The 23084-nt window shown below is 40.9% G+C and overlaps 1 protein-coding gene across 2 annotated transcripts in view; it reads right to left on the reverse strand.

The window, feature by feature from the left end:
• The window catches only part of atp13a3 (ATPase 13A3), a 48958-nt gene extending 26266 nt beyond the window's left edge, over positions 1–22692 (reverse strand). For both annotated transcript variants that reach the window (XM_014413737.4, XM_014413735.4), the window contains exons 1-2: positions 22491–22692; positions 16145–16225 (exon numbers count right to left, since the gene is read on the reverse strand). The gene's annotated coding sequence lies outside the window, so the exon portion shown is untranslated. The remainder of the gene's footprint in view (positions 1–16144; positions 16226–22490) is intronic.
• Positions 22693–23084: the final 392 nt, after the last annotated feature.

The following is a 23084-nucleotide window of genomic DNA, read 5'->3' on the forward strand; positions in this document are numbered from 1 at the left end:
CACTTGTGGATTTTTTTCCCCCAATAAAGTTTGAAGTGACAAATCCTCACCCCCCCACCTCCCTCTTCACCCACGACTGCAGACCTGCCAATGGTTCCAACACTATCATTAAGTTTGCAGATGACACCACGGTGATTGGCCTCATCAGTGACAACGATGAGGCCGCCTACAGGGAGGAGGTGGATCGTCTGGCTGAGTGGTGCGACAGAAACAACCTGCTGCTTAACACCGAGAAGACCAAGGAGCTCATCGTGGACTACAGGAGGAATGCTGACCCACATCCACCCATCTACATTAAGGGGACGGCTGTGGACCGTGTGAGCAGCTTCAAGTTCCTGGGAGTCCACATCTCCGAGGATCTCACCTGGACGACCAACTGCTCCAAGCTGGTCAAGAAGGCTCACCAGCGCCTCTTCTTCTTGAGGACTCTGAGGAAGAACCACCTGTCCTCAGACATCCTGGTGAACTTCTATCGCTGCACCATCGAGAGTATCCTGACCAACTGTATAACAGTCTGGTACGGGAACTGCTCTTCCTCGGACCGGAAGGCGTTGCAGAGGGTCGTGAAAACTACCCAGCGCATTGCCAGAGCACCACTTCCTGCCATAAAGGACATCTACAGGAAGCGGTGTCTGAAAAGGGCTGGGAAAATCATCAAAGACCCCAGTCACCCATCACATGGACTCTTCACCCTCCTGCCCTCTGGGAGGCGCTACAGGAGCCTCCGGACTAAGACCACCAGGTACTGGAACAGCTTCTTCCCCACAGCTGTCAGACTCCTGAACTCTGCCTCCTGACATCTGACCCACATTAAACTCACGGACTGGACATACACACACCCACAACCACCTACACACACACACACACACAACCACCTACACACACACACAACCACCTACACACACACACACACACTATGGACAACTGTACCCTCAAACACACAATAATAACATGGACTGAACCACCACTCACAACCACTAGCACTTTATATAGCCTCTTAACTGCACTACTGTATAGTTCTGTGTAAATAATCATACGATAATTTTTAATTCTATAACTGTTTACAACTTGCATAGTTCCCATTTCTGTATAAGTGTATAAGTTCATTATTTCATATTCTGTATAGTTTTTTTCATATATATATCCTGTTCATAGCTTGTACTCACTACAGCCTGTACATACTTATAGTTATAGCATATTCATAACATACTTCATACCGTGTACATATTACATACCGTAATAGACCCATTTCTGTAATATACTTACATATCTATATTATTGCTAATATATATTGTAATATATCTATATCATGGCTAAAGCACTTCTGGATGGATGCAAACTACATTGCCCTGTACCTGTGACATGTGCATTGACAATAAAGTTGAATTCTATTCTATTCTATTCTTTTCTGGCTGCCACTTCAAACAATACTGTCTTTATTTCTGTGGCTCTCTCTTATTATGAATCACTTTGTGGCAGAATACACTTTAGACAAATGTAAATGAAAGCATCGCCGTATGCCAATTGTAAACTGCAGGCATGTACCAGTCAGGTTAGAATAGTTCCCATTAACTAATTTCACTTGGTAAGGATAAAATTGGAATAAAATATAAATTAAAACATTATGGACATAAAGTTAAGAACATGTCTATGGATACATTAGTGAACCGTTTTGTTTTTCCTATCTCTGTCCACATACAGTCGTGCAGCATTTACATTGGGTTAAAGAGATTTTAGCAAATTACAAATTCAGATGTAGACTGTAGCACACAAAACATGGCCCAGCAGCAATGAACAGCACTCCCCAAAAAGCTGCTCAACCTTAGTACACCTGAGACTATCTCTTAAGTCAATACACCCACACAGTCTGAATGACTCATCAAACTCATGCATTACTCCATATCAAACTTGTTGCTCCATTCCTCTCTCAATTCCCAAGAGGACTACACATCCCGTACAGAAGGAAAATTGCCAGTGTGTTTGGACGTGCATGTGAATTTTGCTGTATTATCCACTGAACAATCTTTGTCAAATGATTCCTAAGGTGCTTGTAAACACAAGTTAGGCTATAGACAGTTTCACTTTTTACTTAAAACCCCAGCAAACCGTCACTAAGTAATATTACAGATATATTACATTTTTTTTTGGCCTCTCAAAGATATTCAAGACTACTTGAAGATTTCCGACTACTTGAAGATTTCCCAGACAGGGAAAGGAGTGAGGAGGTAAGTGACGGAAGTGACGGACAAGGTAAGCGACTCATGTTGTAACTGACGTCAGACGCCGGAGATTTTGGCGGAAAATTAAAGCAAATGGTAGTTTGGATTTGAACAAATTCATTTAAGCTTCAGCATTACCAAATACACTTATCAATTGTCTTATAACTAACACTATTTGTCTAAATAATCTCCAACACCCTGGAGAACAACGAGGAGAGTTTAGAGACTCTCCAAGATTACATTGATCAGTGCTTTCAGGATCTCGTGATGAAGAAGACCCCGTGTGCAGCTTCCCCGGCCAAACCTGAGACGCCGTCGTAGAAAAGACAACGCCCGGCAGATTCCCCCGGCTCAACATCGCCAGCCGGCAAAGATATTGCCGACATATTGGAGTCAATCGACAAGCGATTGTCCAGTTTCGACGCAAGGGTGTCCTTGGTGGAGATTCTTCACCGAGAATTTAAATGCTTGCGAGAATCCCTGGAGTACAGCCAGCAGCAGGTGGAAACGCTTGCTGCTGAAAATGCCACGCTAAGGGAGTCGGTGAAATGTCTCACAGATAATGTTACCCAGCTCAATAGAGAAAATAAAAAAATAAAAGAAACAGTTATCGATCTACAAGCTCGTAGCATGCGTGATAATCTGGTATTTTCTGGTATTCCAGAAGCCGCTGGAGAGGACGCGGAGACCACGGTAAAAAGCTTCATCAAAACCCACCTGAAGCTGCCGGAGGACACTGTGAAGAACATCGTCTTCGATCGGGTACATCGCCTCGGCCCCATTCGGGCTACGGCCGGGAGACCACGTCCTATCGTGGCCAAATTCGGCCACTTCAAACAAAAGCAACATGTGAAAAGCCGCGGCAGGGAATTAAAAGGAACGGACTTCAGCGTGAACGACCAGTTCCCCAAAGAGATCTTGGAACGACGCAGGGTCCTCTTCCCAATCCGACGCGGCTTCATCCAGAAGGGCTCCCGCGCTGTCATCGCTGTGGACCGGCTGTACGTGGACGGACAGCTCCACCGCGACCCCAACATCACTCCGTGGCTGTATTAACCTCACACCAGATAAGAATAAGCTGCACCATTTCCCTATCCACTCACACTAACTTGCATTAACATCTGTTTAACAAATCGCATCTTAAAGTGTGATTTCATAGCAGAATTAACACCGTCACTCTCCGTCAGTGATTTAATTGGAATGTTTACGTTTTGTTTTGTTTTTTTTCTTCTCGTTTTTTTTCCCTCTCTTTTCCCCCTCTTGGTTTTATGCTGCTCACCCCTGTCCTTGGTTTCTTTCTTTATTCCTTTCACTGCCTCGATCACCTGCTTCGATACTCATCCACAAACATCCTTTATTTCGACACATACGCACCATGCGCTCAACGGCAGCACATTTACATCAGTCAGACAGCGCACACAGTCGTTTAGGATACACACACTTAAGCCAAGCCTACTCATATTAGTAACTATGCATACACAAAGTCCGACTCAGGGAGCATCTCGCCACACATTTTTTCTCTCTCTCCTTCTCTTTATTTATGAACAAGTGACGTATTCTCTCCACCTGGCTAAGCGACGCACACAGCATACATCCCTAGTTATACACAAACATCTATGGGTACACTGAGGTTCATTACATGGAATATAAATGGAGCTGGCTCCAGAGTAAAGAGGTTAAAAATATTTAACCAACTCAAAAAACTACAGGCAGATGTTGTCCTTTTACAAGAGACCCACAGACCTCTTAGAGGTTCGAATGAACTTAAAACACCTGAGTTTCCTAATGTGTTCTCAGCTTGTTATAATTCTAGACAAAGGGGAGTAGCAATTTTAATACATAAAAATATTAATTTCACAGTACTCGATACAGTTATAGATCCAGAGGGCAGATTCTTAATCATTAAACTATCTATACTTGATAAAAAGCTATGTATTGCAAGTGTATATGGTCCAAATGTTGATGATCCCTCATTCTTTCACGGTTTTTTCAGTGCACTCTCTGAACACTTAGATGGCACACTTGTTCTTGGAGGCGACCTCAACCTTGGACTAAATGAAGACATGGATAGGCTCAATACAGCGGGAACTCAGCGTAATTGGCAGTCCACAAATATAATCAAACAGTATATGAGCGACTTTGGTCTTTGCGATGCATGGCGCTCCCTTCACCCCACCAGTAAGGAATATACTTTTTTCTCACATGTCCATCACTCCTACTCTCGTCTGGATTATTTTTTGGTCAGCAGCTCACTGCTGAACGACATTTCAGACACTGAGATTCATCCTATAGCTGTCAGCGATCATGGTCCTGTATCTTTAACACTAATGCACAAGAATAATACTACGCCAAGAAAAAACTGGAGATTTAATATATCACTACTTAAAGATGAAGACTTTATTAAATATTTTAAAAAAGAGTGGACTTCATATTTGAACTATAATGACACTCCCGAAACATCAGCTTCTGTTCTATGGGAAGCAGGGAAAGCTGTGATGAGAGGTAAAATAATCTCTTTCTCATCACATAAAAAGAAAAAAGAAAACAAAAATATTCAGGAATTAGAAAAAAACATCAAATCACTAGAAGAAGCCTACGCGTCCCACCAAGATCAGGAAACATTGAACAAAATACGCAAAACAAAACTAGAATTAAATGAGATAATTGATAAAAAAACAAAATTCTTAGTACAAAGACTACGCCTACAAAATTATGAACATGGTAATAAATCTGGTCAATTTCTAGCAAACCAGCTAAAAACAAATAAAGAAAAAACAACTATATGTGCTGTTCAAGATTCATCTGGGAACACAATATATGATCCGATACAAATAAACAACATTTTCAGGGATTTCTATAAAACGTTGTATTCACCACAAATAAACCCATCTAAAAAAGAAATTGATCAGTTTTTGGACAACATAACTCTTCCAAAATTATTGGACACTCAAGCAATGGCACTGGATTCACCATTGACACCAGGTGAACTCCAGGAAGCTCTGATAAGTATGCCCAATAATAAGGCTCCAGGTCCAGACGGCTTTCCTGCAGAATTCTACAAAGAATTCTGGTCGATTCTAGCACCAGTTTTCTACAGAACGTTGTTGGAAATTAAAGAAAAGGGCAGACTTCCATCAAATATGAATTCTGCAAACATTAATCTCCTGCTAAAACCAGGCAAAGACCCTGTATATCCCTCAAGCTATCGTCCAATATCCCTTATAAACGTAGACCTTAAAATAATCTGCAAAGCTCTCTCAAAGAGACTGGAGAAAATAACCCCCCTCTTAATTCATCCTGACCAAACTGGTTTCATAAAAGGCAGGCACTCATCAACAAATACACGTAGATTACTTAATTTGATAGACTACTCATACAGTAAAAACCTAGAAACTACAATATTCTCTTTAGACGCAGAAAAAGCATTCGACAGAGTTAACTGGAAATTTCTATTTGCAACTTTACACAAATTTGGTTTTGGATCCTCTTTCATAAACTGGTTAAAAATATTATATAATTCCCCAACAGCTTGGGTTAGAACAAATGACCAGACATCCTCCAGCTTCTGTCTCTTGAGGGGCACCAGGCAGGGATGCCCACTCTCCCCTTCACTGTTTGCAATTTTTATTGAACCACTAGCAGCAGCAATTAGACAGAATTCAGTAATTAAGGGCATAAAATGCAAGAACGTGGAACATAAAATCAGCCTTTATGCGGATGATGTGTTACTCTTTCTCCAAAATTCACAAACCAATATCTCTGGGGTGATTGAATTGATAAACTCTTTTGCAAGAATATCAGATTACTCAATTAACTGGTCAAAATCTACAGTCCTACCGATTAATTGCTCCTTCCATAATTCCTCTTCTACACCACTGCAATCGGGAAATATAAAATATTTAGGTATTAATGTTTCTCCCAAGCTTGCAGATCTAACTAAATTAAACCATATCCCACTTTTAAAGAAGGTAGAAGATGATCTGGCTAGATGGAAATGTCTACCCATATCACTCATGGGAAGGGTTGCCGCTATAAAAATGATGGTCTTATCAAAAATAAATGATTTATTCTCAATGATCCCAACTAAACCGCCACAAGATTGGTTCAGATCTCTAGATTCATGTATGTCCAAATTCCTTTGGAAAAATAAACCCCCACGTATAAGCTTAAAAACACTACAAAAGACCAAGGATAAAGGAGGACTAGAACTGCCTAACTTTCAGCACTACTTCTTAGCCAACAGGCTTCAGTTTATCTCAGGATGGCTAAAACATACCCTCTTAGATGAACCTTGGCTAGATGTAGAACAAGCACTTTGCAATAATCTAGAGATCTCAGACCTACCATTTATCAGCTCAAACATCCAACGACATGAATGCTTTAAAAGCATCAACATCAGCTCTTCTCTGACAGCATGGTGGGAGTTTCTAAAATTGACGGCGTCTTCATTAATCCCATGCAAACGTACACCTATCTGGAACAACCCTGACATATTACAAAACAATAATATGATAAACTTTTCATATGGAGTGGTAAAGGAATCAAATATTTAGAACATATACTAGAAGGAACAGAATTTATTTCATTTGACGGACTAGTTACACAATATGGGATCAACAAGAAAAGATTTTTAGAATATCAACAAATTAAATCCATAGTAAAAAAGAAATTTAAACCGGGTCAAGTTGAACTACAAACACCACCAAGTGTGGTTCAATTTCTTACTCTTAAAACCCCCAAATTACTATCCAAAATATACAGAATGCTTTCTAAAACAGATGAATCAATATCACTTCCTATTGCAAAATGGGAAGCGGATTTATCAGTTAACTTAGACCTAAACTTCTGGTCTCAGATTTGCTTAAAAACCTTTCATCTAATTAGAAATCCCAGTCTTCAATTAATTCAATACAAAATATTACATAGAGTGCACTATACAGGTCATCGGATGTTCAAGATGGGCTTTACGTCTACCAACAACTGCTCACACTGCCAAACCAATTCACCGGACAATTATATCCACGCTCTTTGGTTCTGTCCACCAGTTCAGAAGTTTTGGCGCGAGATATGTGAAGACTTATCAAAGTGTCTGAAATGTAACATTCCAACTTCCCCCTTAGTGTGTTTGTTGGGCAGCTTAGATAATGTCACTTCAGAAAAGAATATCGCCCATATGGTTTTCACTGCCCTATGCATAGCCAAGAAAACAGTCCTCATGAACTGGAAAAATAAAAATAATCTTAATTCTAACCAATATAGAAATTATCTATTAGATTACATTAGTCTTGATACAGCCTCTGCCACCACATCAGATCAATTGCTCTGGGCTCCTTTGATCAGCTCCATCACCTAGTGGGGGTGGGGGGTCATAGTTTGGTCCCGCCTTCACTGTTGTGATTGGTGTGGGGGTAGGGACAGGCTTAGGGCGTCGGGGGGTTCCCCGGAGGCATTTTCCTTGGGGGGCTCAACCCGGGGTAGCGGTCATGTCCGGTTAGGGGCTCTGTTGGCTCTCAGGTGACTGTTTCCTCGCGGCTGCGTGCAGCGGGACTAGGGGAGGGTCTGTGCTGACGGACGTGGGTTACTGACCTGGTAGCCTGGCTGCCCCTGGGTGGGTCCGGGATGGGCGTGAGGTTCTGGGGGCGCTCCGTCTCTGGGCTGGGGCCCGGGCCGGGCCTCGGGGGCTTGGGTCCTGGTTGGTGTGTTGCCGGGGTTGTGGGCGGGTGGGTGCATGGGGGCCCAGCCCTGGAGCAGGGTGCCGCCGGTGCATCGAGCCACCTGGGGGGCTCTCCAACTGGTGGGGAAGATTGTCACATCTTGCAGGAGCTTTCCTCTCCTCGGGAGCTTTCTCTACAGGAGGGGGAGATACAGGAGAGGTGGAGGAAGATCTCAGCCTGGGTGTTTATTGTCTTATGTAGTCTGGAAGAAGAGTGGATGGTGGGGTGGGTGCAGTTTTCTCTGTGGTGGGGTTGGGTGGACTGTCCTGGGCTCTGTGGGGCCGGGAGGCGCTGCTGCGCTGGGCCCCGGTCTGGATGGGCCTGGGCCCCTTTCCCTGGTGGGTCGCGGAGTATGGGGGTGCCTACTGGGGTCAGCGGGGGAGCTGGCCCCAGGGAGGGGTCACTTGCCCCTCCCTTCCTTCCCTCCCCATCTCCAGCTGCCTCCCTCTTCCCGCTCCATCACAACCACCCACACATGCAGGACCTTGGAGTAGGGGTATGTCACCAGGGTGCAGAGGAGGCCACCCCCCCCCCCCCCGTCCCCTTCTGGCTGCCCCTGCCTCAATTTTATCCCACAACTTAGACATTCACATTACTCACACTCTCATTACACATACATATAGGATCTTGGGGGTGGGCACGATACACGGAATCCAAAGTACCATCAGGGTGTACACCCCACCCCTGGCGTCGTTGCCCACCTCTCAATGTTAAATACATGTAGACATTGAGGGCCAGCAGGAGGGACCATGCGCTTACCTGCTGCTCTCTGGCAGGTAGCTCCATGCCCTCCTGGGTTTTAAATGCACCTTAGAACACACATGCATCAACACTACATATGAGCGGGTGGAGGGAGGTTTGGAGTCTTCTCTCACCCCCGTTCTCTGCGACCTGCTGGAGCGGGGGGGCTAGGAGGAGGAGTTGGCCGTCCGACTGCGGTCTGGAGTGTGGGGCCTCCCTGCTGCTGCGGAGTCGGGGCGGTCTGCCTCCCCCCACTGCAGGGAAAAGGGTAACACCACCTGGGTCTGGGTGCAGTTCCCCCCCCTCCAGGGGCAAGGGTACCTAGACCCGGGGCTTAGAGTACGCTTGGGGAGTGTGATCGTGTGTACAGCGTCTCTTTATGTCTGTCTCCACGTTGGTTGAGTGTGGAGTAAGTGCATATGAGAGCATGAGGGTGGGAATGGATGTTTGTATATGTGTGTGCCTGTATGTCTGTGTCTATATGTCAGGTTGGGTGTCAGACGCCACCTCTCTGGGGACATCTTAGGCCCTCCAAGGTTTGGAGGCCTATCTCCCCCTACCACCACTTCCCCTGCCAGTGGCGGACTCCCTCAGACGTCGGTGCGTTGGTGGTTCTTTGTGTCCGGGGATGGGCGTCCAGGTACACACCGGCTCACTCCTTGGCGGCCGCTTATCGGGGCCTGGAGCCTGGGGCTCGCTCGGGCCACTTCGGAGGTGGGGTGCCCCCGGCCTCTCGGCCTGGGGCTCGGTCACTCAGGCACGGCTGGCTGCCGGCGGAGCTCACGGGCGCGTCACTGCAACTCCCCCTGGCTTCTGCTCCGCGGCTGCTGAGTGAGCCCTCATCTGGGACTCTCCTCAGCTCTTTCTGGGACAGTGGCGCGGCTGCCCCTCTGTTGGTCTTCCTTGGTCTCTTGTGTTCTGGGGGCCTCTGGATGTCTGGAGTTTTGATCTCCTCCATACCTGCTTCATGCCCTGGAGGACGGGGCTGTGGCCCCCCCACACCCTCTAGCAGATCATTACATGAAGGAACCTTTTAAAAAAACAAGCGCGTCCATGCTCACAGGTGTACACACGGGTGATCACACCCACAAACTACACCCTTTTTGGCTCCTACCTCAAAGCACACTGTGTTCTGTTGATCTTCTGGCAAATTTTCTTATCCTTAACGATAAGAAAACTGAAATTATGATCTTTGGCAGTGACGCTCTTCGTGCCAAACTTCATGATGCTTTTGGTTTTCTCACTAGTTCTTTCCCTGACACTGTTAGGAATCTGGGTGTGCTACTTGACAGCTCATTTAAACTTGACAAACAAGTATCTGCTGTCGTCAGATCTAGTTTCTACCAACTTCGCCTTATTTCCAGGGCCAAACATTACATCCCGCACAATGACTTGGAAAAGCTTATCCATGCCTTTGTTACGTCACGACTAGATTACTGTAATTCACTTTATTATGGTCTCCACTCTACCCTTTTACATAGATTACAGACAGTCCAGAATGCCGCTGCACGCATTCTAACTAAAACTAGGAAGTTTGCTCACATCACTCCCATCCTTGCCGATCTGCACTGGTTGCCTGTGAAATTTCGTATTCAATTTAAAATTCTGTTGTTTACTTTTAAAATTACCAATAACACAGGGCCAAGTTATCTTAAGGAACTCTTAAAATCATATCTTCCTACGAGGGCCTTAAGATCTTCCTCACAGTCATTGTTGGTTCAGCCCAGATCTCGCTTGAAGTCTAGAGGTGATCGAGCGTTCGCTCTAGCTGCACCTGAGCTGTGGAACAGTCTCCCGATTGGCATCCGGGCGTCTGATTCTATTCAATCTTTTAAATCACGGCTTAAAACATATCTGTTTGAACTTGCTTTTACTACCAGTTAAATTCTCGCCTTGCTTCTAGTGAGTTGTTCTAATGTTCTAATGTGTCTGGTTGTTTTGCGTTGTCCTGTGCTGTCAATGTTTTCCATCACTGTGTTTGATGGTTCAGCTTTACAGCTTTACTCTGCTTTAGCTGTGTGCTATAGTTTATTCTTATTAGTGGTTTTTACCTGTGAACATAATCTCACACTTATATGACTCTGACGTTATAGTCTTAATTATTTTATTATTTTATTGTTGCGTTGCCTATGTCCTCTATCACTGTGTATGATGGTACAGTTCTTCTTTGCTACAGCTGTGTGCTATTGACTGTTCCTATTAGTGGTTTTTACCTGTGAACATAATCCCACACCTATATGATTCTGATGTTTTAGTGTAAATCATTTTATTGTTTTATTGTTTCATGTAAAGCACTTTGGCATGCCCCTGGCTTTTAATGTGCTCTATAAATAAAGATTGTTGTTGTTGTTGTTATGTGCTGCACAATAATGTTTAATATTTAGTATTTACTGTCATATTCCCATATCATTGTGATGTTGTTTATTCTATTACTCTTGTTCTCTTCTGCTTGTTTTCTTTTTTCTTTCTCAGCAGGTGATCCAGGTGATTGATATATGCATTTTTTTTTCTTTTTTTCTTCTTTTTCTGCTCATTCTGTTGGTTTTTGCCCTTCTCCCCCGTCCCTCTTCTCAGCTGTTTCTCTTTCCCTCTTTCTTTCTCCCCTTCTTTCCCCCAGTCAAGTCTGTCCCATGTTCAGTAAGTGAAAATAAAATAAACAATAAAAGGTGAATCAAATGGACCATTATGGCAAGGCTGGGATGGTCAGTTTGGTAAAGTAAATCCGTTGGGCATCTTTCTTTGCCTTTAGACAACAATTCTGATGGCAAAAGAGCCAAACGGGACAGGCAAAAAAAAAAAAAAAAAAAAAAAAAAAAAAAGTAATATTACAGACAGTTGATCAGGTTCACTCCAGAGGGGCTAAATGGGGCTACTTGGGGAAACATGGCACACAAAGATGCAAATTAATGTTTCAAGAAGTAAGGCCCAGACATTAAAACAGTGCCGCATTTGACCATTTCTACATTACACAAAAGACAAGAGAAAGTAAAAAAGAAATCGGAGAAATCAGAGAATCCAGCTTCTCTGATTACATCAGGCACCACTGGTGGGGTGTGGAGTAACTGAAGGTGTAGCTCTGAAAGTCAAGAAAAACAAGTCAAGAAAAACCAAGGACTGCTTGACCTTTACCTTCCACTGTGCTAGCCTTATACAGGTCAGTATAGACAGGAGTCAAAGTTAACTGAAGTTAGACTCAGGTTACAAGCCTGAATATTAAATAGCAAAATACATCAGTACACACAAAGATAAGCAAATCCAACGAGGTATTAAGTCAGGCAAATGGTTAGGATACCCTCTCTGACAGCAATTATCACTGGAGAGTTCTGGTATGATATGTCAGGACAGAGTGCCAATAGGGCCACCCTTCTACTGCATCCAACGCCCTGTATAACCCAATTATCCTATATCACTGCCTCGCACACTCAGATCTTATCTTGCCTGCTGCACCCGGGTGGACTTTTTCTCTGGCATACTGCGGGATATTTTGCTTAGGACCAAGCCCTTCCTTGTATTTTTCAATAGCAGCCCCCCTAGCCAGCGCTCAGCGGTGGCTGCATAACAACAAGAACATTCCCTCCTAAATTTCTGCTATAACTGGAAATGCCAACCCAAGTACATCATGGACACAAGCACCCACATGACTGTCCAGAAATGCATTGGGAAGGCACAAGCACAACCCGATTGCATTACAGAAACATTTAAGCTAAAGGGACTGGACTGATACACACACACACACACACACACACACACACACACACACACACACACACACACACACACACACACACACACACACACACACACACACACACACACACACACACACAAAAATCACTCAGCTTAACTCAACTACTCAAAACATTGAGACTGGACTGACTAATCAACACAAGCGCAAACACACTGACCTACACCACCAAACTATCGTACACACCAACCTGTAAATGCTCTTTTGCACAATATTATTACTGGACTTTTTGCACTAACTTCTTTACTTCCTAATTTTTGCTGCTACACTAAGGAATGTTTACTGTTCCTCCACTACCTCAACTCATCATCACAAAACCTTATTATTATGTTACGTTGTGTTTTTTTCTCACACTGTCACTTTGTTGCTCTTGTTCGCACATTTGCACGTGCACTTTGTTGTCTGCTGTCTGTTAAAAAAAAAAAAAAAGTCTTCTTTAGATAGTTAGATTTTGTTAATTTATGTTGTCATTTATGTTAGGTCAGTCTGTCTTGTCTCTGCTAGCCAGCTAACTAGGCCTCTTAGTTAGCTAGTTTAGTGTTTTCTGTTAATTTATGTTGTAAATTTATGTTGCATGTACCACCTTGGTCCTGGAGGAACGTTGTTTCGCTTCACTGTGTACTAACTGTATATGGTTGAAGTGACAATAAAGCCGACTTGACTTGACTTGAAAAAGCTCAGGTAATTAGTTCCAGTGATTACCATGGACCAAATGGATTAAAATTTATTAACGGGAATCATTTCATCTTATTTTAAAAGCTTGTACAGATTCTCCCACATACAGCTTAATAATTACAAGCCATTTTTCCCATTTCAGTATTAACATCCTTCTCTTCAAGGACCAAACAGTCTTGGGATCTGGTGTAGGTGAAGATGTATACAGTGGGGAAAAAAATACTCATGAGACACCCAGAAAATTTGCCAAGACAAAGTCTGAAATAAATGGAAAAAAGAAATTAATGCGACAATAGTTAGCATCAAGGAGGATTTATAGGCAGAAAGCATGCTTGGCAATCTTTCCATAAAACTATTTATGGAAATGGAATGCATTAAAACTATTTAATGCATTTAGCTTGACAACAATTTAAGGTTAATCAAAGATTTTTGTACATAAAACTCTGGTAACAGAGAGTGGTGTTATATGCTTTGGACCGTTAAAGGTTACACCTGAGTCATTAACTATTTTGTATTAAAGTGGTACTACAATAGAACCCTGTGGCACACCTCTGTTGACACTAATGAGGCTGGACTGTAAGCCATCAGACCCCACAGCTTGTATAACACAGCTGAGACAATTTGCCACCAAAACCAAAAAAAGATGCCTCATAAGACAGTCACGATAAAGAGTATCAAAAGCCTTAGATCAATGACTAAATATAATCAGGTACTGTTTTGTACCCCAAACAGAAGAATGACAAATAAATGACACATTTTAAAATAGAGTACTATGTTAAAAATGACCTCAATGACATAACATGACACTAGGGCTGCTCAATTAATCGAATTTTAATCACGATTACGATCTGGGCTTTCAACGATCATTAAAAATGACTGAGCCGATTATTAGCCCCTCCATCGTGCTTTACTCTCGCGCTGCTCCGTGTGGCAAATCGAGCGCACCTCTCTGCATTTCGAACACGCGTCACAACAATTAAGAGGACCCGAGGGAAGCTCGGAAAGCTATGCAGAAGTTATTTGGAGAGGAGAGTGACTGCCGTTGGTTGAAAAGAGAGGTAAAAAAAAAAAAAAAAAACTTCAGTGGTGTGGAAACATTATGGGTTGGCGGAGTCAGACGTGGATCAAGTAGACATAGTGTGTAAACTTTGCTACGGTGTCATAGCATAGCTGCACCACAGAGCAACACTGCAAAGTTCACTAAAAGTAGATGTTTACATTTTTCATTTATTTTTTATATTGCAAACATTTGCACTATTACCAGTATTTGCACACTATTTTATATTATTTTTTAAAGTCTTTATTCAATACATTGTTATTGTTAACCCTTTAAATCCCTGTAGAACCGGAACCGTGTAAGCTAGCACAATAATTTGTTTTGCATATGAAACCGGAGGAGTTGTAATTACATCTTATGCCATCAGCTTGTCCTCGGTCACGGTTTCCTTCCACATAAAGCTTTGCAAAAATTGCATATAAAGCGCTTGCAGGAACAAAAACATAATATTCCAGAAACACGCTTTGCCGTTCCTATCAGCTGTTCGTAACACTTCCCACATTGAAAAAGACGTCAACGCGAACTATCGCATGTCCGCCATTTCCTGTCCGAAACCGGAAGTGACGTCATTTTCGTGGAAAATGTAGTTTTTTACTTGTAGGCCTTAAAAGCCTATACTGGTGATTTTATAAGTCATGTTTGACTCTATACTTTTCTGAATAGTTTCTGGGATGCTTGGAACTCGAATTGCACTGCTGGAAATAGTTTATTTTGATGCACATGCTGTTTTCTTTGCAAATTTGCATCATAGGATTGCTTTTTGTTTTTCCTGCAGTATATAAAAATTGCTGTATCTCCAAAATAAAACTATGAAGACACTCAAAATAAATTTCCTGTGGTGGGAAACTATTTTTTGCAACTTTTTGTATTTAAAGTTTTGAGGGATAAGCCTCTTAAATTTCCCCAAGTAGAAATATATGTAAAAAAAAAAAAAAAAAAAAAAAAAAAACGATTTTCAATTTTTTTGTAGTTTATTGCACTTTTTTGCAATTAATGTAATTACTATGGACTTAATGCATACATATTATTAAAATATGGGCTATAACAGTTGTATTGATGTATAGCAACTTGAAATGCTCCCAAAAATGGCACTACAACATGTAAAAAAAATAATATAAGCTCTGGCGGACTTGGTTCTATGGTAGGTCTTAAAGGGTTAAATAAATATCGTCAAATAATCGAGATCTCAATTTCAGTGAAAATAATCGTGATTATCATTTTTGCCATAATCGAGCAGCCCTACATGACACAACATCCAAATATAAATTGCAGCTAAAAAGGATTACAGAGTATCAAGTTTATGTGGTTACTGAAACCAAGACTGTTACGTAGTCTATCCAGATAACAGAGGGTGGTGACCTCTAATTACAGGTTCCAAACAGACAACAGCAGTTGAAACCTTACCAGACTTATGACCCCATTTATGATTCAAGTACCACTATGTGACAACTTAACTGAAGCTAAGAAAAAGTCGAGTCAAATTTTTTTTCCTATCTGCCAGGTTAGGAATGGTTACAAAGTAAATAAATAAGGTGTATGGAAATATTGCAACATAATAAGAAAATTGGGTATGGTTAAAAGTTTGCCGTAACAATAGAACATTTTGCATCATAACAGAGAGAAGAAAAATATAGTATTCGTTGTTGCCTTCCTTTTACTTAATTCATGAAGTAAAACAGCAGCTGGCCATCATATTTGCTGTGCAAGTGACCCCTTGGGGATTAATCAGAATCAGAATACTTTATTGATCCCTAGGGGAAATTATTAACACTTTGCTTGTCTGGTAATTAAAATGAAGATTTTTTTCAGATATGTGGATAAATTAGATATTGAAAACCACAAACAGTTGAACATAACTAAATTACTGCTTAACGTGAATGTTCAACTGACTAATATTAAAGCATGCCTCGGCAGATTTCAGCAACATAACTGAGTGAGTATATCACAAGTCTTTTAACAAAATTATGTTTTTTGAAGGTTTCTGTGCACCTACCTTGAGAGCCAGGGACAAAATGCCCCAGGCGGTCCTCTTCCCCACAGTTAGCTTGCTCTCTAACCACACTAACCTGGAACCCTGGATGGAAAAATCCAAGAGAAAAAAAACATTAAAAATTACATCACACACATTACAATTGATTTCCAAATATTCTGAGTCTTAGGTAGGTTGAAGGTTAACTGAGGATACACATTTACAAACCAATATTACCAAATAGCCAAAACTGTTCAGAGTTTCTCCTTAATTGTCACTTCATCAAGATACAGAAAGATTGCTTCAGAATTTGATTGTAGTTGATCATTTGATTTGGTCCTATTGCCACCTTTTCCAACAACACTTCAATTCTTCTTCTTTTTTTTTTTTTAAAGTTAAGTATCTAAAGAATTAAATAAATAAATAAATAAAAATGGGTTAAATGTGAGTTTAGTCCAAAACCTAAACTGGCACCACTGTGGAATAAGAAGTCTGTTCATATAAGATGGATCTGTTGGGTTTCAAAACTTAAATTATTCATTATGATGCTGTACCTATCTTAATAAAAGCTTTTGACCTATTTTACACCTGAAATTATTAAAAGATTTACTGTGTGACAAACTGTTCATTTGGTTTTGTTATTTATTCATTACTGAGAATATACAAGCATGTTGTGGCCTCCAAACTAAATGTTGAGGATGAAACAGGTTCCAGTTTTACATCTTCCCAGGGACTTCAGAATCTCAGTACTTCAGGTGCCAAGATGATAAGAAATTGTTTCCACTTCACTCCAAAGTTTAGAATTACACCAGCCAATTGCTCAGCAGATAAGGTATGCCTCCTGCTTTGAATACAAGAGTGACAGGAGGAACTAGTATTCACACTGGAACACTGAGGACCTTGTGTGAGGCCTCCAGGAGCCAACATGACTTCACAGATATTTATAGATCGCTTGAGCCCAGCCTAAGGCCACATTGTTGTCTCTTATCTAATCAAATAAGAGACAACAATGTGGCCTTAGACTAATCAATCTGCCATTAATAAGCAATGTTTGCTTGGGGAAAAAATAAAACATTAAGCAGCTGTTGATCTTTTTTCCCCAAACAAGAGAAAACATTGCAATCATCCGAGTTCCTGCAAAAACTCTGTAAGATGAAAAAAAAAAATCCACTTAATATAAATTTATAAAACCTCAGAGGCTCAATCATGAACACCTATTTGAGTCCTAAAGCATCTATGATCCTGTACAGCTTTTACACAGCCCAGTGCCTTATATAACCACAATATTGTCAGCATGTATTTGATTGCGGAGTTTATGGCTTTAATATACAAACAATCATTAAAGTCAGCAAGTGGAACATTACATATGGCCAGTATGGAAACAAATTCTACCAAAGTGGGCTACCAATGTTTCTGGATTTTTATTCTGTGAAATATTTTTTAGTTACTGTACCAACTACAAAAATTGTTAGAAAACACTAAAATATGTCATCAAAATTCTTTGATGCAAGTATATCCACTTACATAAAATTTACACGGCATACAAGAAGCGTCCAGAGAACCGTTCTTGTTCTCCATTCTTTTCTTTTTTTAACAATAACAAATGATTAGCGGTCAAAGATTCACTTAGCATGTGGGATTTAATTAAAAATACTGCTTGCACATAATGCTCGGGCACTTTGTAGATTTTTATCTTAGCAAAGAGACAAATAAATAATGAGAGTAGACATATACTCCTTTCCCTTTCTGTCCTGTTCTACAACACACAAGACAAAAAGGAAAAAGTGAACAATGAGCCATGACCTAATGACATAAGTCTATAATTCATGGAAGCATTTGGAGGAAAAAGTGTTTTGTTGCCATCATACTCTGAACTCAATGCGCTTTCTTTATCACTTCCCCTCCTACTCATTGGGTATTAAAGCCAAACTATGTTTCCCATCATGAGCCAGTCATGTTGTTTATCATTATAGCTTCTGGGTTCACTTTAAAAAATAAATAAATAAAATCTTTTAACTACCTGCCCTTCCTCGCCTGTGTAGACTAAAATGAGTTCCTGAGACAGCCTTCAAAGTTCTCCACCACATAACATAAGTTTATAAATAACTGAATACAATTTTAACTTGCTTGTTTTACCTAAAATGTATGTTCCATTCATGCACATAGAGCATCTACTGCATCCTTTGGGTTTAGGTACATACACAGATATGAAAAAAAAAAAACAATGATGTAAAGTGTTGACTTGTTGGTTATAGTTAATCAGTTTGTGATATATATTGTTATTGGGATAAAAACAAACAAACAATCTAAACACTTTTTCTGTAAATTCAGTGAATAATTTATGTAATCATCACATGGGAAGTACTATTTATTTATTTTTTTACATCTGACAAAGTCGGTGTCAGACTTTGTTACAGAGGTAGCCCCAAATTTAGGAACAAGCGCCTCAACTTGTTTTGGCTGGTCTCTCTGGGATGCCACGGTGACTGTTGCAAACTGTCACCTAAAGCAACAAAAAAACTATTGCAGTAAACAGTGCATTTCCTGCAGCATGAAATAAACAATAGAGTATAACATAAAACGATAGACAAAGTTGTCATCCGATATATTTTGTCAATCTGGGGGAGCATCACAATGGCATAACGATTATAACGCACAACCACAAACCACATGAACCCTAAACCTACACAAACAGAAAATAAGAAAGAACTGCAAGGCTGAGGCTGTGTTGAGCATTCCAATCTTCAAATCTTTAAACCCGACCTTTAAAAAGAAACTCGGACTCTCAAACGTGGGCCGACATGCAATTAAGAACGGGAATCCAATTTGTCTGAAGTGCTGAAGCTAAAACTTATCGAAAATAAGAAGGATTTGAGTGGTTAAATGCTTCATTTATTCAATACAAATCTTGAAATGATTTCAGTGTGTTCATCGGCACGTATAAAGGCATCAGTATAACCACGACACAGTAACACCAACTCTGATCACTAGTTGCAAAATGTTAACAGTAACTCTTCTATCTCATACCTGCCGTGCTCATATTCAATTTTAATGCGATTAAAGAAAGATCAGGAGTCTCCCCATGTATGAACAACAGAATTAATAATGATAGCTGTGTAAGGAATCTGAAGAAATCCAAATATTAGTTATGGTTATAATCGCAGCAATCACACCAGAAAGCCATGTCAAATTTATTCAGCTGCAAGACATCGACCAGAAACACACAGCTTAAGTTGTTTTAAAAAATACATGAAAAAAAGTCCTGCAAAAGATGGTATCTGTTTATCTCAACATCATGAATTCTGTCAGGAATTACCTAAGTCACAGAACCTAAAACTCACAGAGGAACTGTTACAACTTCTCCATGTTATTCGAAGAAACGTCCAGCCGAGGAGCTTGAAAAACTGGTCTCAAGACAAACTAGGAAAACTGGCTTAGTTTAAAGGTAGTTAAAGGTGAGATCACCTTACATCATATACTCTTGCACCTTACTGCAGAAACAAATATAACAAAAACACAAAACTGTGAAGAGAGCTGCTGAAATGATGTGCCATCGTCATCTGTGTCAGGTGAAAACGGACTTCAAGGGATGACTCCAGACGGTGAAAGACAAAAAAGAAAAGAAGACAGAGAGCTTGGTTTCCTTTCCTATGGAAAGAAAATACTAGAGGGAAAAGCCTGGGAAAAACTTTAATCCTCAAGATCAAAAGTATGCTAAAGTTCAAGTCTGACCGCATGATCTTGGATTAACAGGAAAATTGTTTGAAACTGTGCTTTTCACTTTACAGAGGTGTGTACTAGTACACAATTTCAATTAGGTATTAACTTTTTCAACACGGTCGTAACACCAAGACAGCTTTTTTACACTTTCCTATCCTCATATGAGAAACGAGTGAGGAAAATAACCCAAACAGTAGCCACAGTCTGCCAAGTCACAGGGCTGGACTGCCAACGTCTGGTATATTCAGTAGGTACTCTGATTACATGCTACAAGCTAACAGAGTAAAAGGTAGAATTACAGGTCATTTTTAAAGCTACAGTGTGTCAGCAGCAAAGGAGCCAAGTGTCATTCAGCATTTCATCCATGTAATGGTAGTAAAGCTCGACTTCAGCAGTTGTTTCTTATTATGAAACATCAGTTTAGGAAACCCAAAACTTCCCCTGTGTCAATATAAGTGCGTCGCTCCGCTACTGCAAGGTGGATTAGTGGTACAACTGTGCTGTTAACATGCATTACGTATTTTAACCCGGTATAAGGAAAGTTAAAAAAAAAGTTTATATATTCTTTTAATATAACCAATGATCTAATTATCATTAGAAGATGCCTCTTGAATAAACAGACTGGTTCTTTTATAGAGCTATTCTACTCTGAGTAATCAAAGTGCTTTATATAACTTCCCTCATTACCCATTCACACCGATTCATACAAGCACTTTTATCTATGGTTTACTCAACTCAGTCAACAAGTGCTTTTTATCTAACATTCACACACATTCATACTCCAATAGATGCATCAAAGAGCAACTTATAACTTAGTAGAAGACCTACTCTACTAGACTGTATCTAGATTCCACTCATATCACTTGTAACAATTGATTATGCTGAAAGAGCCCGACGGGTGCCGATAAGAGCAAGCAACAGTCACGATCTGCAAATAAGCTCTGCCATATAAGCCTAATAACACCTGATAAACAATGCTCTAAGGTCGTACAGCGCATGTTTGTCAAGATGTTTTCGGTGTTTTTATGACCTCACTTTGCTACCTAAAGCCTTAAAAAGTCTTAATCAACATGACACTGCAATCTCAGGTTTGCACTGGTCTGTTAAATTTTGCAGTTGTTCCTATTTTCATTGAAAGCATTCTCACTTTTGCTGAGAACTTGAGTGTTCTGGTCTTACTGAAGGCAAACTGTGATACCAGCAGTAGAAAGCTGCGTTTCTCTATCACACTGCTCCGAGGCTCCCACATCAAACAGCGCTGGGCTGCTGAGAGGACTTTTACCATGTCAGGATATTTGACATCTCTGCTCTGAATTAACACTGGCAGGCCTTCCATCACAGGTTGATGTGTTCAAGCTCACCTGTAAAAGCCCTACAGGCACTGGCTCAAAGGACAGTGGAATACTGGCACCAAACTTCTTAATTTAAACCGCTTTCAAGTGCTCAGCTTGACAAGACCTCAAGCTCCCTCACAGAGAAGAGCCAAGTCCAAGGGTAAAAGGGCAAGTTAGCTTCTTAGTTCTTCAATTCTTCTTTATCCAGTTTAAAACAAAAAATAGTTTTAAGTGCTGAACAGACCTATCTTATTTACAGACCAATAGTGTCAAATTTTATGAATAAATGCAATTCATCTTACATCTGAATCCCATATTGCTCAAGGTCTCACGTGAAAGAAGATCTAGAGGAATGGATATTACTCCACTCAACTCAACGTTCATATTGTCACTAACTAGTGATACTGAAGATAACACTGGCTCTGTTAAAGTGAAAAGACATCAAATATTTACAAATATATATATATATATATATATATATATATATATATTACTCAATGCAGCTACCACGAGAAGCCTTTCACAAGACCTGTGATTAAATGCTATCAAACATTAGTCAAAGTTATTTTATTAGCATGTTTTCATACGCTGTAGTTATTGCAGGTGTATTAACTTTTCCAATCCTACAAATTACTCGAGGATGAAATGTAGCAGGTGTGTTAGATTAAACTGTACGCCCAACAGTTTAAAGCGTCTTCAGATTTACTTTTTATGCCAACGAAATGATAACTGGATAAGAAAAAAAGCCTTCTGCAGATCAAAAGGCTCATCACAACTGCGCAACTGGCATGCACATGTTTACAACTTGAAGGGTGAAAATTCTTGATTTTCTGTCACTACGTACTGTCAGTATCATAAAGGATATGACCGGATGCTGTCCAGCAAAACTGATCTGTATTAAAAATGGAAAAATTACTCCGGGGGAACAATCCTGGCTACAATCCCAGGTATCCACTTAGGTGGGTCTGGGCAGATAAGAAGACATGATTGAATGTTTGCTAGCTGGCTAACATTAGCCAAGTTGCATTGTTAGCCTGACTAGCTTAAAAACAACGTCCAGGTATCCTCCACTGTTGAGCTGTTTTCCCAATTTAATCGCTGCCAAAAGGAAAACTGTATCTCAGAGGCAACCGTGGTGATTCTCCACCCGTGCTGCTAGAAGGATGAGGCTGACGTCTCCACACGCATCAGCTAGAACCATACCGCTTTTAGCATTTAGCCGCGCTTGATAACGAAAGACACATGGGTGATGATGATGATGGTGGTGACAGCGATGAAGGCAAAACCGCACAGATATTTCATTATAAGACACTCACCCAGAACCACCTGGACACGCTGAAGATCACCTTCGAGTCATATTGAGAAGAAAGTAGCTGTTATCTGATGAAAAACGTCGCTGACGGAGAAAACGGGCTAAGTTGATTAGAAAAATGTTGTCGCGGCAGAGGAGGCTTGCAGTGTGTTGACAGCTCAATGGGATAGACCGAGTACTACAGCAACGATGAACTGGCCTGAACTGGCTGTCTGACTGCAGGAAGTGACGTCCATCTTTTCGCGTGACGTCACGTAAGTAAGCGACGAGCACTTTTCCCTTAGAGAAAATATTATAACAGCTGCAAAGGGAACGCTGCCTCATGCTATAGCCTTGAACGCAATAAATAAATAAATAAAATAATGCTGGGCTAGCAAGGAGTCAGTGATGCCTCTAACACAGCACAGTGTACGCACAATATCAGTGTAAGGAGGAAGTACAGATTTTTTATTGGTTATTTACGAAAATGTTTTAGAGTTTCTCAAGAAGAAGCGATGACGAAAGCCATTGTTGCGAGATCGATCAACTTTAGACCAGACAACAAACGACGGAGGCTCCGGAAAAGTGCAATCAAACGATGAGTTTTATTATCACAGGA

The sequence above is a fragment of the Maylandia zebra genome, linkage group LG15 (genome assembly GCF_041146795.1).
Source record: "Maylandia zebra isolate NMK-2024a linkage group LG15, Mzebra_GT3a, whole genome shotgun sequence".
Lineage (NCBI taxonomy): Eukaryota > Metazoa > Chordata > Actinopteri > Cichliformes > Cichlidae > Maylandia > Maylandia zebra.